Here is a 12,516-nt window from a genome sequence, read left to right on the forward strand (position 1 = left end):
CCCCCCCCCCCCGCCTCTCCTGTCTCTTTCTAGAAACCCCATGATGCATAGTTTGCTCGATAGTATCTGTAAGCACACCAGGTTCTGTTTACCTTTTTTTTTCCATTTTCCCCACAGATCTGGTAACTTAAAATGCTTTCATTTCGGTACTTTATTTCTTCTGCCTGCCTGAGTCAGCTACTATTGAATTCTTCCAGCAAATGTTTTGACTCATTTACTTTTTGACTACAATTTTTGTTCATTTAAAAAATAACTTGTGGGCTGGAGGGATGGATCAGTGGTTAAGAGCACTGGCTACTCTTCCAGAGGACCCAGGTTTGTTCCCAGTATTCACATGATGGCTCACAATCATCTGTAACTCTAGTTCCAGGGAATCTAAGACCTACTCTAGCTTCCATGGGCCCAGACAGGCAAGCTGTACACATACATGTCCCCAAACACTCAGACACATGAAATAATAGTAAAATAATTTTTAAAAAATTGCCACATTGTTTAAAAATAATTTGCATCTCTTTGTTAACATTAAAATGTATTTACACCTCATTTTCCTAATTAGCTTTACCTCTTGTCTGTATTTTCCTTTAGTATTTTGAGCATATTATTTAAGACTTGTTTTGAAGTCTTCACTTAGTAATTCTGATGTCTGTTTCTTCAGTGTCAGAGTCTAAAAATTAATTTTGTTCAAGTGAATGGACCACATTTTCCTGTTTGTTTGTGTGTCTTCTGACAACTGGGCCTTTGAAATCTCCCAGCTTCTTGGATTGACAGACAGGATGGTCAGTGATTCTGCGTATGTGTCTCACCTGAATTTTAACTAGTTCCTGTACATGTAGCTGCTTTTAAGTGTTTTAAGTTTCCCTGAAGTATCATCTGTTTCTTCTTGAGACCTTAGCTGGTCTAGCATGCTCTGTTCAATCAGTAATGTCTGTCTTCGAGCTCTCTCTCTCTCTCTCTCTCTGTGTGTGTGTGTGTGTGTATGTGTATGTATACTTACACTCATAAAAAAACCCAAGTTCCAGCTGAACATCATTGCCATCCACCACCCTCCCTCTGAGGCCCTGCTCCCATGCCCTGTCTTTGTAGCTTTATTTCCTTGCAGCACCAAGTCTCTCTTCCAGAAAATGTGGATCCAGTTGCTCAGAATATCTGCATCTCACTTCCACTGATGCTCTTGAAGGTGCTTGGTGAGGCCACAACAGGGAGGCTCTGGCCAGAGTCATCTCAGGCAACCAAATGAAGAAGGTAGCCTCACAGCATCCTTGAAGAGGAGGGGGTGGGGCTCAGCCTGGGCAGCATCTTGGGATCTTTGAGAGGAAATGTTTTGGAAAAAACAAAAGACAAAACAAAACAAAACCTCTCATTCCAGGAGGACACAGTGCTCATAAGACAACACAAAGGGGATGTTGTTATATATCCTCCATGCCTGGGACTGTTCAAAATGTTTGACACAAGTACTCTCATCTGAGTCTCCTTCAGCTCAGCGGGGCTGAGGCACACACACACACACACACACACCATTCATACACATGAATTAATAAAATCTTTGGAAAAAGAAACTCACAAGGGAGGGAACAGATCATCCACAGTTTATAGCAGATGGGTGATAATCTCAGAGAGGTTTGAGAAACTCTCAAAAGGCACACAGCTAGTTTTAATTACAGGGCAGTTAGGAAGGTCACTGCTGCAGTGAGGGACTTGTAGGGCATTGAGTTTAGGAGATCATAAAGATGGAGAAGCCGGCATGGTACAGCAGAGGATATAGTCCAGATTCTCGTAAGCCTTCAGTGGAAAAGAATAGGCTGTGTGCTGCTCTGATAACAGAGCACATCTATGAATATGGCGGAGAAGATGAGCCTCAGAGATGCTGAAAGGTGGGACATCTGTGGATTAGGCAAAGAGATGGAGGACAGAGAGCTGGGGACGTGTCACAGATAGTCCATGATGTCTTCCATTTACAGTATTAGTTACTGAGGTAGCCACCTTCAGTTGACTTCCAATGACCACACCTCCTCATGTTCCTACCCTTGAAGAGTCCTCTCTCACATCAAACAGCTGACCAACTGGGCTTGGAGACATAGCTTCACTTGTACGTAACACTTATGAGGACTGAGCTATTTGGGTTCTGGCACCGCAAAAGAAAAAGAAAAGATTTTGATCGAAAGACTCTGTGGGACATCTGAGGCCCTGTGGCTTCCAGTTCATTTCTTGTTGGGTCACTTGGTCTAGAAAAGCCAGCCATCATGCTGTGAGGCCACTCAAGTTCCCTTTGGGGAGGTCCCTGTGGTGAGGAACTGATGTCTCCTACCGATAGTCATATGAACATGCCACCTTGGCAATGGAGCCCCTGACCTCAGCCAAGCTGTCACATGACTATAATCCAGGCTGACCTCAGGTCTGTTACCTCAAGAGAAATCCCAGGACCAATACCACACTATTTTTGTGCAATCAAATTCCTGACCTAAAGAGCCTGTGAAATTGTAAATATTGATTCTGGGACTTAAAAATTATCTCAAGATAATTTAATACATATGCAATGGGTAGCTAATTCAACAGCCAAACAACAGTTTTCCAGACTGGAGACAAATGTGTGAGTTGCTGGTAGCTGAACTTCTGACTGTGAGGTGCACTTTATCACACCAAAGAAAAGATGCGGGCCGGCCATGTGTGTTTTGCCTGAAGGCTGTCTGGGGTTGCTCATCTCTTGGGGGCAGCAGTTTCTCAGGCATGTGGCTGGACTTTGTGGGGAGGGGACTCTCAGGAGTTGTATACAGCTGGCAAGAATGTTACAACACCAAGATGGCTATGCAGCAGTGTGGTGGTTTCAGTAAGAATGGCCCTCACAGGCTCACAGATTGTAACTCTTGGTCACCAGGGAGTGGCACTATTAGGAGTGGCCTTGTTGGAGAAGGTGTGACCTTGTTGGAGGAAGTCTGTTACCGGTAGGGTGTACTTTCAGGTTGTAGAAGCCCAAGCCAAGCTCAATGAGTTCCTCCCTTCCTGCCATCTACCGATCCAGATGTAGAACTCTTGGCTTCTCCAGCACTGTGTCTGCCTGCATGTTGCCATGCTTCCCACCATGACAATAATAGACTAATTCTCTGAAATATTAATCTAGTCCCAATTAAATATTTTCCTTTATAAGAATTGCTATGGTCACGGTGTCTCTTTACAACAATAGAACACTGACTGAAACAGGCATCCAGAAAGCCTCTCTAAATCTGCAGACCCATCTCTTTCCTGTCTCCCGGGCACCTTCAACCTGACTGGCATCTCTCACTGGTCTTCCAGCTCCTTGGCACTAGTTCACAGTCTCACTTTCTCCAGAGTCCTAGCTCTTGCTCTGCTGTCCACATCTTTAAGCGGACCCTGATGGTGGATGATGAGGTTGTTTCTATGTATCTTTCTATTGTAAATAAAGATGCGATTGATACATTTCAAAAACTGTTGTCGGCTATCTTTTTAGGGTAAGTTCCTGACTATGCTTTCTTAACCTTCTGAGTCTGGGGAGATACCTTTCATAGCAAGAGGCTCCAGAGTTGTAAAAGAAACAGAAGCTGGTATACAGATAACTTGCTTTTTTAGGGGTCAGCCTGATCTGAGGCAGGGGAATGGAAGGGCAGCTTTCTGCAGCCCCTTCCCTATTTCTATTTTAAATCTACAAAGATTGGACAGAGGCCTAGTCATACTAGATTGGCAAGCTTGTGTGTGTGTGTGTGTACACTCATGTGTGTGTGTGTGTGTGTGTGTGTGTGTGTGTGCATGCATGCGTCTGTGAATGCATGTTTATATGCACACGTGTGGAGTATGGATGCCTTTTGAGCTTTCCTTTTTGCACATTTCCAGGTGTCCTTTCTGCATCACCCTGAGCTTCCTTACAGTATTACCAAAGTGTGTCTCTTCTGGAAGGAAGGAAGGAAGGAAGGAAGGGAGGGAGGGAGGGAGGGAGGGAGGGAGGGAGGGAAGGAGGAAAGGAGTAAAGGGAAAAAGGAAGGAGAAAAGGAGAGAGGGAAGCAAGAAAGGAGGAAAGGGGGGAGGATAGGAAAAAGAAAGGAGAGGAAGGCATGAAGAAGCCTTGATTTCCACAGAGACCTGTGGCTCTTTCTGCGGAGCAGAATCGAAGGCCTAGGTGCACAGAACTCCCTCATCACCCAGAAAGGATTGGCAGGTCCTTCATGGCGTGGGTGTTCTGAGGCTCAGGATGCAGAAGGAAGAGCTGCTGGCTTAAGGTTAGGAGAAGGCCGCCTGCTGGGCTGCTTAGTGAGGCATCCTTGAGTAGCATTGGCTTCCTCAGGCAGCTCATGAAGGCAGCCTTACACTCTGCAGCTGAACCTGGACATCTTGAAGCACTGAGGCTTGGCTCTTCACACTCAGTTTATTTTCCTCCTTCTTCACCCTAAGGCATCTACTCAGGCCTTGAGGGATGAATTCTCCGGAAGGGGAGAGAGCCATACACGACTATCAGTTCCGCCTGTGAGGATGAGAGACTGTCATTCATACAGCTTGTTCCCCTGAACACACCCACACAGGTGTGGTAAGGACAGCCTCCATGTCCATAGTGCCCCCTCCCTAACCAGCGATTAAGCCATGGGTATGGCTGCACTGGTGATAAATGTTGTCTAGGGGGTTTCTTGTGGGTTGTGTGCTCTGGGGCTGCAGGATAAAGGATAAAACTCTGGGGCTGCTGGAGAGAGAGAGAGAGAGAGAGAGAGAGAGAGAGAGAGAGAGAGAGAGAGAGGGAATGTTCGACGCTCTGAACAGGTGGAGGTCAGGAGACAACTTGTGGGAGTCGCTTCTCTCCTTCCACCAAATGGATGCTAGGAATTGAACTCAGCTCATCAGGCTTGGCAACAAGTGCCTTCCCCTAAGGCCACATTCTTTTGTGTTTGTGCAGATATGTGTGCATGTATGGAAGTATTTGTACTGACAGCCTCAGGTGTCAGTCTTTGGGCATTATCTACCTTGTTGTTGGTGGTGTTACTATTATTTATTTTTTCCAAGACAAGGTTTCTCTGTGTGATTTCTCTGTGTAGCTTTGGCTGTCCTTAAACTTGCTCTGTAGATCAGGCTGGCCTTGAACTCACAGAGATCTGTTTCTGCCTCCTGAGTGCTGGGATTAAAGACATGCACCACCATTGCCTGCCTATCAACTATCTATCTATCTATCTATCTATCTATCTATCTATCTATCTACCTACCTACCTACTCATCATCATCATCATCATCATCATCATCTTAAGGCATGTTCTTTCAGTGGCCTGGAGCTTGCCAAGCAGGTGAAGTTGATTGGGCAGCAAGCTGAAGGGACCTTCCTCTCTTTGCTTTCTCAGCACTGGATTTACAAGCTGCGCTACTATATTCTTTTTTTAAAAAGATGTATTAACTTTTATGTGCATTGACATTTTGCCTGGATATGTATAATTCTACAAAACTGGAATTATAGACAATTGTGAGCTGCCATGTGGGTGCTGGGAGTTGAACCCAGGTCCTCTGGAGGAGCAGCCAGTACTCTCAACTGCTGAGCCATCTCTCCAGCGCCTCCATTTTTTTTTTTTAAACGTGGATCTAGGGCTGAAACTTAGGCTCTCATTCTCACAAGCCAAACATTTTAACTAAATTATCTTCCCAGAGGGAGACTACTTTCTTTAAAACCCCAGTTTGTTTCCAGGCTGGGTAGCCCACCTCTTCCTGAGAGAAGAGTCCTCAGTGAGGACCAGGATACCATCTCTATAGACCTGGAGATAAGCTCTCTATGCCCACAGTCCTGGAGAGAACTGGGCAGGGTGAGCTGCATCCAGGCAGAGCCCTGGCCAAGGTCATTACTCTCCTGGCCTCCTTCCTGCGCTTTTTGTGTCTTCTCTTTGGGAAATTGGATCCCTGGAGAGCTGTGAGTGTGTTTTCAGACTCTGTGACAGGGAGAGAGGAGGAAGAAGAGGAGGAAGAGGAAGAGGAGGAGGAGGAGGAGGAGGAGGAGGAAGAAGAGGAGAAAGAGGAGGAGGAAGAGGAAGACAAGGAAGAGGAGGAGGAGGAAGAGGAGAAAGAGGAGGAAGAGGAAGAAGAGAAGGAAGAGGAGGAGGAGGAAAAGGAGGGTGAGGAGGAGGAGGAGGAAAAGGAGGAAGAGGAGGAAGAGGAGGAGGTATGGAAGACAGAAAGGAGAGAGGCTTGGGCAAGGGAAGGGAATGCAGAGGAAAAGCAGCTCCTGACACACTGACATAATACAAATCTATGATTGCCCTAAACTGCAAAGGACCAGTGCGTGGCTCCTCCAAGCAGATCAAACAGCTGCAGTGGGGAGAAGGAGCCGCTTCTGGGGCAGGCCAAAGGGAGCTCTGCCTTTGCTTTCTGACTCACACCTCAGGGACAACAGCATGCCCCACAGAAGGAAGATGGAAGAGAGGCTCAAGGGCCTGCCTATGTGCCATGTGACTCCCAGAACTAGAATGGGCTACAAATTTGCACCACCACAGTGCAGTCTACGTTTAACGTGATTCTGACATCTAGGTACCCTGTCTGGGCCAGCATCCTCACCACACACAGGGGTCTCTAGGGACCTGAGACCATAGTGGCCAACATGAGAGGCCCTGTGTGCTCTCTGGAGGGGAAGGCCTCTTGTGATGTTTAGAGAAAGAAATTTGTTCTATTAATCAATAATGAATATTTATTAATATAATATATATTACATATTAATGTATAGTAAATATATAAGATTTATTAATATATAATTGATTTTAAATAATAAAGGTCATATTTACATTATGATCTAGAAAGAGATTGCAGGTAGTCAATGGTGAAGGAAAATCACAAGACTGATATCACTCAGCTCTGTGTTTGTGTCAAAGAAAGTGATGGGGGAATGAGAAATGGCAGCTATGGTGAAAAGGAGGTTGCGGGCAAGAGATGAAGAACAGGTGGAGGTAGGGGGTACAGAAGGAGACAAGACAGATGCAGAGTCAGAGGCACAGAGAGGAAAGGGAGGATGAGGAAGGGGGCATATGGAGAGCAGAAGGCAGCCTTTGGCCAATAGGAGATGCCAAGCACAGATGCTGGGCACAGACCCTGAGCTAGACTGTCTCTGTGCTGGTTGTCAGACAAGAAAATGGGTCATCCTGTGGGTCATTTCTCAATACCCACTGTGATCAAAGTGGTATACAAATGGTTCTCTTGCTTGGAGCTGTCAGGGGCTGGCCACTGACCCCTAATCTGTCACTGTGGCTCCTCCACGTGGTTCCTGGGCTCAGATATGACCACCACTGCCTTCACATTCCCTGTGTGTTCCCAGCCATGTGTTGTTCTTACAGACAATTCCCAAGTGCTGGGATTACAGGTGTTCACACCACTTTCATGTAGTGCTGGGGATTGAACTCACAGCCTTGTGTACACTTGGCTCGCCCTCTACTAACTGAGCTACATCTCCTGCTTACCAGACTCGTGCCTGTGTAGTTGTCAATCATTACAGGGAACTTCTGTGCTCCTTGGGATTGTTAGGAACTTGTCTCAGTCACCATGGTAATGCATATACACAATCACTTTTGTATGAGTATTTGTTGAATTGTGTGAACCACCTTAATTCTCCTGGCAGAACTATGTGAATCACCTTAATTCTTCTGGCAGTGCCCCAGAGAAAGGACTTCCAGTTTTCTATTTCAAGGGCATTGTGCTCTTCCTGTGGCCCAATAGAGCAGAGCACTCAGATGTGTTGGGGGTTCAGTGGGGTGAGGGGATGAGTCAACCCAGTTGAAGATTCTCTCTGTCTGCATTTTGCATGGGAAAGCAAAGATTATCCATAGGAGAGGGTTCTCTGCCCCCAGCTGATGTGGTTAGGAGACCGGGCAGTAGGGAAGGATAGAAGCCATGTGCAAGAGTGTAACTTGATTCTTAGCTGCTTTATAGGTTGCTATTTCTACTACCTTTCTTATCACTTCCAACTCCCCAACACTGGGTGAAGGAGACAACTGGGTAAGATAGCAAGAAGGTTAGAAGGGAAAGGGACCATTGATATCATTAGACTACTTTCTGCTGATTAGGAATTTCAAGTTCCTTGGGACAATTCTGATTTTTATCCAATTAGCAACCAGCATCCAGAATGCAACATCCCACATCTAGCATCCAGCACCCAGCATCCAGCACCCAGCATCCAGCATGCAACATCCAGCACCCAGCATGCAACATCCAGCACCCAGCATCCAGCATCCAGCACCCAGCATCCAGCACCCAGCATCCAGCACCCAGCATCCACCATCCACCATCCAGCATGCAACATCTAGCATCCAGCATCCAGCACCCAGCATCCAGCACCCAGCATCCAGCCTGCAACATCCAGCAACCAGCACCCAGCACCCAGCACCCAACACCCAGCATCCAGCATCCAGCACCCAGCATCCAGCATCCAGCACCCAGCATCCAGCATCCAGCATCCAGCATCCAGCATGCAACATCCAGCATCCAGCACCCAGCATGCAACATCCAGCATCCAGCACCCAGCATCCAGGACCCAGCACCCAGCATCCAGCACCCAGCATCCAGCATCCAGCACCCAGCATACAATATCCAGCATCCAGCACCCAGCATCCAGCACCCAGCACCCAGCATCCAGCATCCAGTGTCTAGCAACAGTGGCCATACCGCCTTGGAGCTAACATTTTTATACCCTCTCAAGAGTCCCCAGAGTCCAAATGTCATACACTTTCAAAACTATCTGCAGCTGGCAAAAATCACACACCCCTGCCAGAACACAAGACAAATCATAGTCACCTTCTGTGGACAATCTAAAGCAGCCCCCTACCCCACACCAGGGACTTTAAACATATTCTTGTAACATTTCTATGTTTTTAAAGCCACTAACATTCTCACTACACAAGAGGAGTCTGTCTGCAGGGCCTTCAGATGGCCCACTGTCAGGACTAATCCAGGCATTACCTGAAGCTGGGTATGTTTAACCTTCAGTCAGTCAATGTGATGCTTCTCAAGGCAGAGAGGATAAAGGTGACCCAGCAGTTTGGGGACATTTGCTTCCAGCTGGTCTTTCAACTAGAGTCCCACACAGCATCCATAGTGAAGGTAGTACTGAGGAATAGAGGAATCTACGCTTCCACCCACATGGAAAGGTGAGAAAGAAGGGTAGGAGAGCAGTGTGTGTGTGAGTGTGTGTGTGTGTGTGTGTGCACGTGTGTGCGTGTGTGTGTGTGTGTGTGTGCACGTGTGTGCGTGTGTTTGTGTGTTTATGCCCATGTGCATGTGTGCACATGCATGCACACATGTGCATGTATCTGTATGTCTCCATGCATGCATGTATGAGTATCAGTATTTAGGATTTAATTATATTTCTCTGTATGAGTGTGTGGTGTGAGATAGGTTTCTCTGCTGATGAAAAGAAACAACTGAAGCCAAATCAGAAGTATAAAGGCAGGTTTATTGAGAGGCAGCTCTCAGCAAGTTCATTGATCTCACAGGTGAAGGTCAGGGAAGTTACTTGGCAAGCAAGGGGATTTTATGGGTTTTGGAGGTGCGGGGTAAGCGAGGGGTTGGGATTATGCCCATTATAAGGTAAAGAAGCGGAGCCCCTGGCGGTCACTCATGAGTGGGTAGCCAGGGACACAGAGACAGGGAGAGATGATGTGTTAACCCAAAGATTTTTTCTTGCAGGCATGGTTCAGGGAGGGAGTTGGGGGGAGCAGAAGAGCAAATAGGGTTTCTTAGCTTGTGCAGGGGGTGAGCAGGGGTTTCCAACCAAACAATGTGTACATGGAAAATAGAGACCCGGGGATGGCAGGAGAGGAATATAAAGAGGTTCACTGGCCTAATTGCTTACTTAGTTATTTTATTTTCAGAAATGGTTTTATCATTTTTCTTAGAAAGGGTAGAATGTAAAAGCTGCTCTGTGTGCATCCTTTTCCACGGCACTGTCATCCGACAGCCATTTGTTCTTGCCGATCAGTTCAGCGGTGAGGAAGGACAGACCGGCAGCACTGGTTCAACACATGAGGCTGGTGACTGGTGCATAAGGCGCTCAGACTTCCTCACACAGCCTGAGAGGTTGAAGCCCAGCAAAGAACACTAACTGTGGCCAAGAAGATGAGGGAGAGCTGAGCCTGTGTGAAGTGACCCTATTTCTTTTTTCTTCTTCATAAGTCTATTGGGAGAAATATGGTGTTCCAGTCAGGACTCAGAGTCATCCCCTGTGCCTGGCCTGGAAATCCATGACCACTTCCTACAGACAGCACAGCTCCTGTCTCCTTATTCTATTCTTTATGAACTTCAAAATTGTAACAATTATGTGCTTAGCATATTTTATAATGGAATGTTATGCATCATAACACGTACTTTAGTTTGTTTGTTTTATTTTACTAATATTTCTTGAGACAGGGTTTCTCTGTGCAGTCCTGACTGTCTCAGAACTCACTACTCTGTAGAGCAGGCTGGCCTCAGGCTCAGAGATCTGCCTGCCTCTGTCTTCTGAGTGCTGGGATTAAAGGAGTATGCCACCAATGCTCGGCATGCCTACATTTGTTTAAATGTCATGTTCTTCTTATTATTTAATAATAACAGTTTGCACATGTTTCACAATAACCTTTATGAGACTTTTTTTTTTTTTTGAGACAGGGTTTCTCTGTATAGCTCTGGCTGTCCTGGAACTCACTCTGTAGAGCAGGCTGGCCTCGAACTCAGAAATCCACTTGCCTGTGTCTCCCAAGTGCTGGGATTAAAGGCGTGCGCCACCACAGCCCGGCTTTTTTTTTTAAAAGATTTATTTTTTATTTATTTTATGTGTATGAGTACACTGTAGCTGTATAGATGGACGTGAGACCTCATGTATGTGGCTGCTGTTGAACTCAGGACCTCTGCTGGTCCTGCTCACTCCACCCAACTCGCTCCAGCGTAATTTACTGCAGCTGTCTTCAGACGCACCAAAAGAGGGCATCCAATCTCATTACGGGTGGTTGTGAGCCACCATGTGGTTGCTGGGATCCAAACTCAGGACCATTCGGAAGAGCAGTCAGTGCTCTTACCTACTGAGCCATCTCACCAGCCCCGAGACTATTTAACATTCCTATTTTACAAAGAAGGAAGTTGAGGCTTTTCTAAATAAATTGACTGGGAGTAGAATAAAAGTTGGTACTAGACTTTGAATCTGCAGCCCTCAACACAACCGTCTTGTTTATTTTGTGTATAGTATTGTATAATGTGTTAGAAGACGTGCAGAGAATAATGCTGAGAGAGTTCCCACCTATTGCATGGCATTCCTGGAGCTGCTCCTCTGCAACGCTGGGACCCAGGGAGCATCAAGTCCATGACAGGAGAGCCTGAGTCCACCAGAGGCGCTCCACAATTAGTCAGGCCCTGCTTTTTGATTTAATTCTTCCCCTAATGTATGTTCATCATGTAGCTCTGGAAAGATTGGTATTCAGGGAAGGAGCATCAAAGACGGTAATTAAAGTGTCTCTGCTGACAGGCTGTGTCTGGGAGTAGACCTGTTTGATTCTGCAAAGGAAATCATTGGTGTTCTAACAGGAGGCAGGAAACTTTTGATTAGCGAGTGATAGATAAACAGATCGATGGCTTTTCTGGCAACATTTCAGCTTCATTATTGTCACTGGGAAAGAGATAGGGATGGCGTGCAGAGGAGAGGAGGTCCTGCTGGGTCCTGTGGGGCTTGAAAGCAGGCAGGGGCTGGCAAAGGTCAAAGCCAGGCTGGGCAGCAGGGCTGTGGCTGGCTGGCTTTAGGTCTTAGGGAAATGAGGCCGTGTCTTCAGCAACATCTCAGTGAGACCTCAGACAGGCACTGATGAGACTCTCCTGGTCGCCAAGGTTCTTGGTGATCGGCTTCGTCTGTGTTCCCAGCCGCTGCAGCCTCTCTGCGTTATTGCTGCTCTCTCAAGGTCAGGGGGAGTTAAAACCAGAGATTATACTGTGTCAGTGGGGCCTTTTTGAAATATGACTCTGTAATCTCTTTCCACACCAGAGGAGAGATGCCAAAATCGCACTTCAATCTCCAGTTCGCAATGGGCTTATTGGGATTTCAGCAGAGCTCTGCCTGGATAAGGCTGGTTCTTCTCCCAGGGTGCCCTTTTACAAACTTTGGTTAAGTAAGACTGCAACTTAGCGAGGGCAGCTTTGCAGGTGTCAGGGACCACGGTCCCAGCAGACAGGGCGGAGGATGGGCCACCCAGCACTGTCTATCCTGATGTAAGTGCCGGATGGGAAGATGAGCCTTAGAGTAGGTGTTCCTGGCCCGCCTGTATGAGAGTGCGCATACATACACACACACACACACACACACACATCCCAGATTGTGAAGAGCAGAGCTCTAGATTACCCTGAGGCTAGAGATGAAGCAGGAAGAGCATCTGCACCTAGCACTTAGTAAGTACTCAATCATTTGGGAAGGCTACTCTGAATGTGTGTGCACACTCATATGTGTGTGTGTGGCCATGTGTGTGTTGGCATGCATGTGTGTATGTGCATAGTCATGTATGCCTGTATGCATGTGTATGTATGTAGGCATGTGTATATATATATATA

This window comes from Mastomys coucha, unplaced genomic scaffold (genome assembly GCF_008632895.1).
Source record: "Mastomys coucha isolate ucsf_1 unplaced genomic scaffold, UCSF_Mcou_1 pScaffold22, whole genome shotgun sequence".
NCBI classification, from domain to species: Eukaryota; Metazoa; Chordata; class Mammalia; order Rodentia; family Muridae; genus Mastomys; species Mastomys coucha.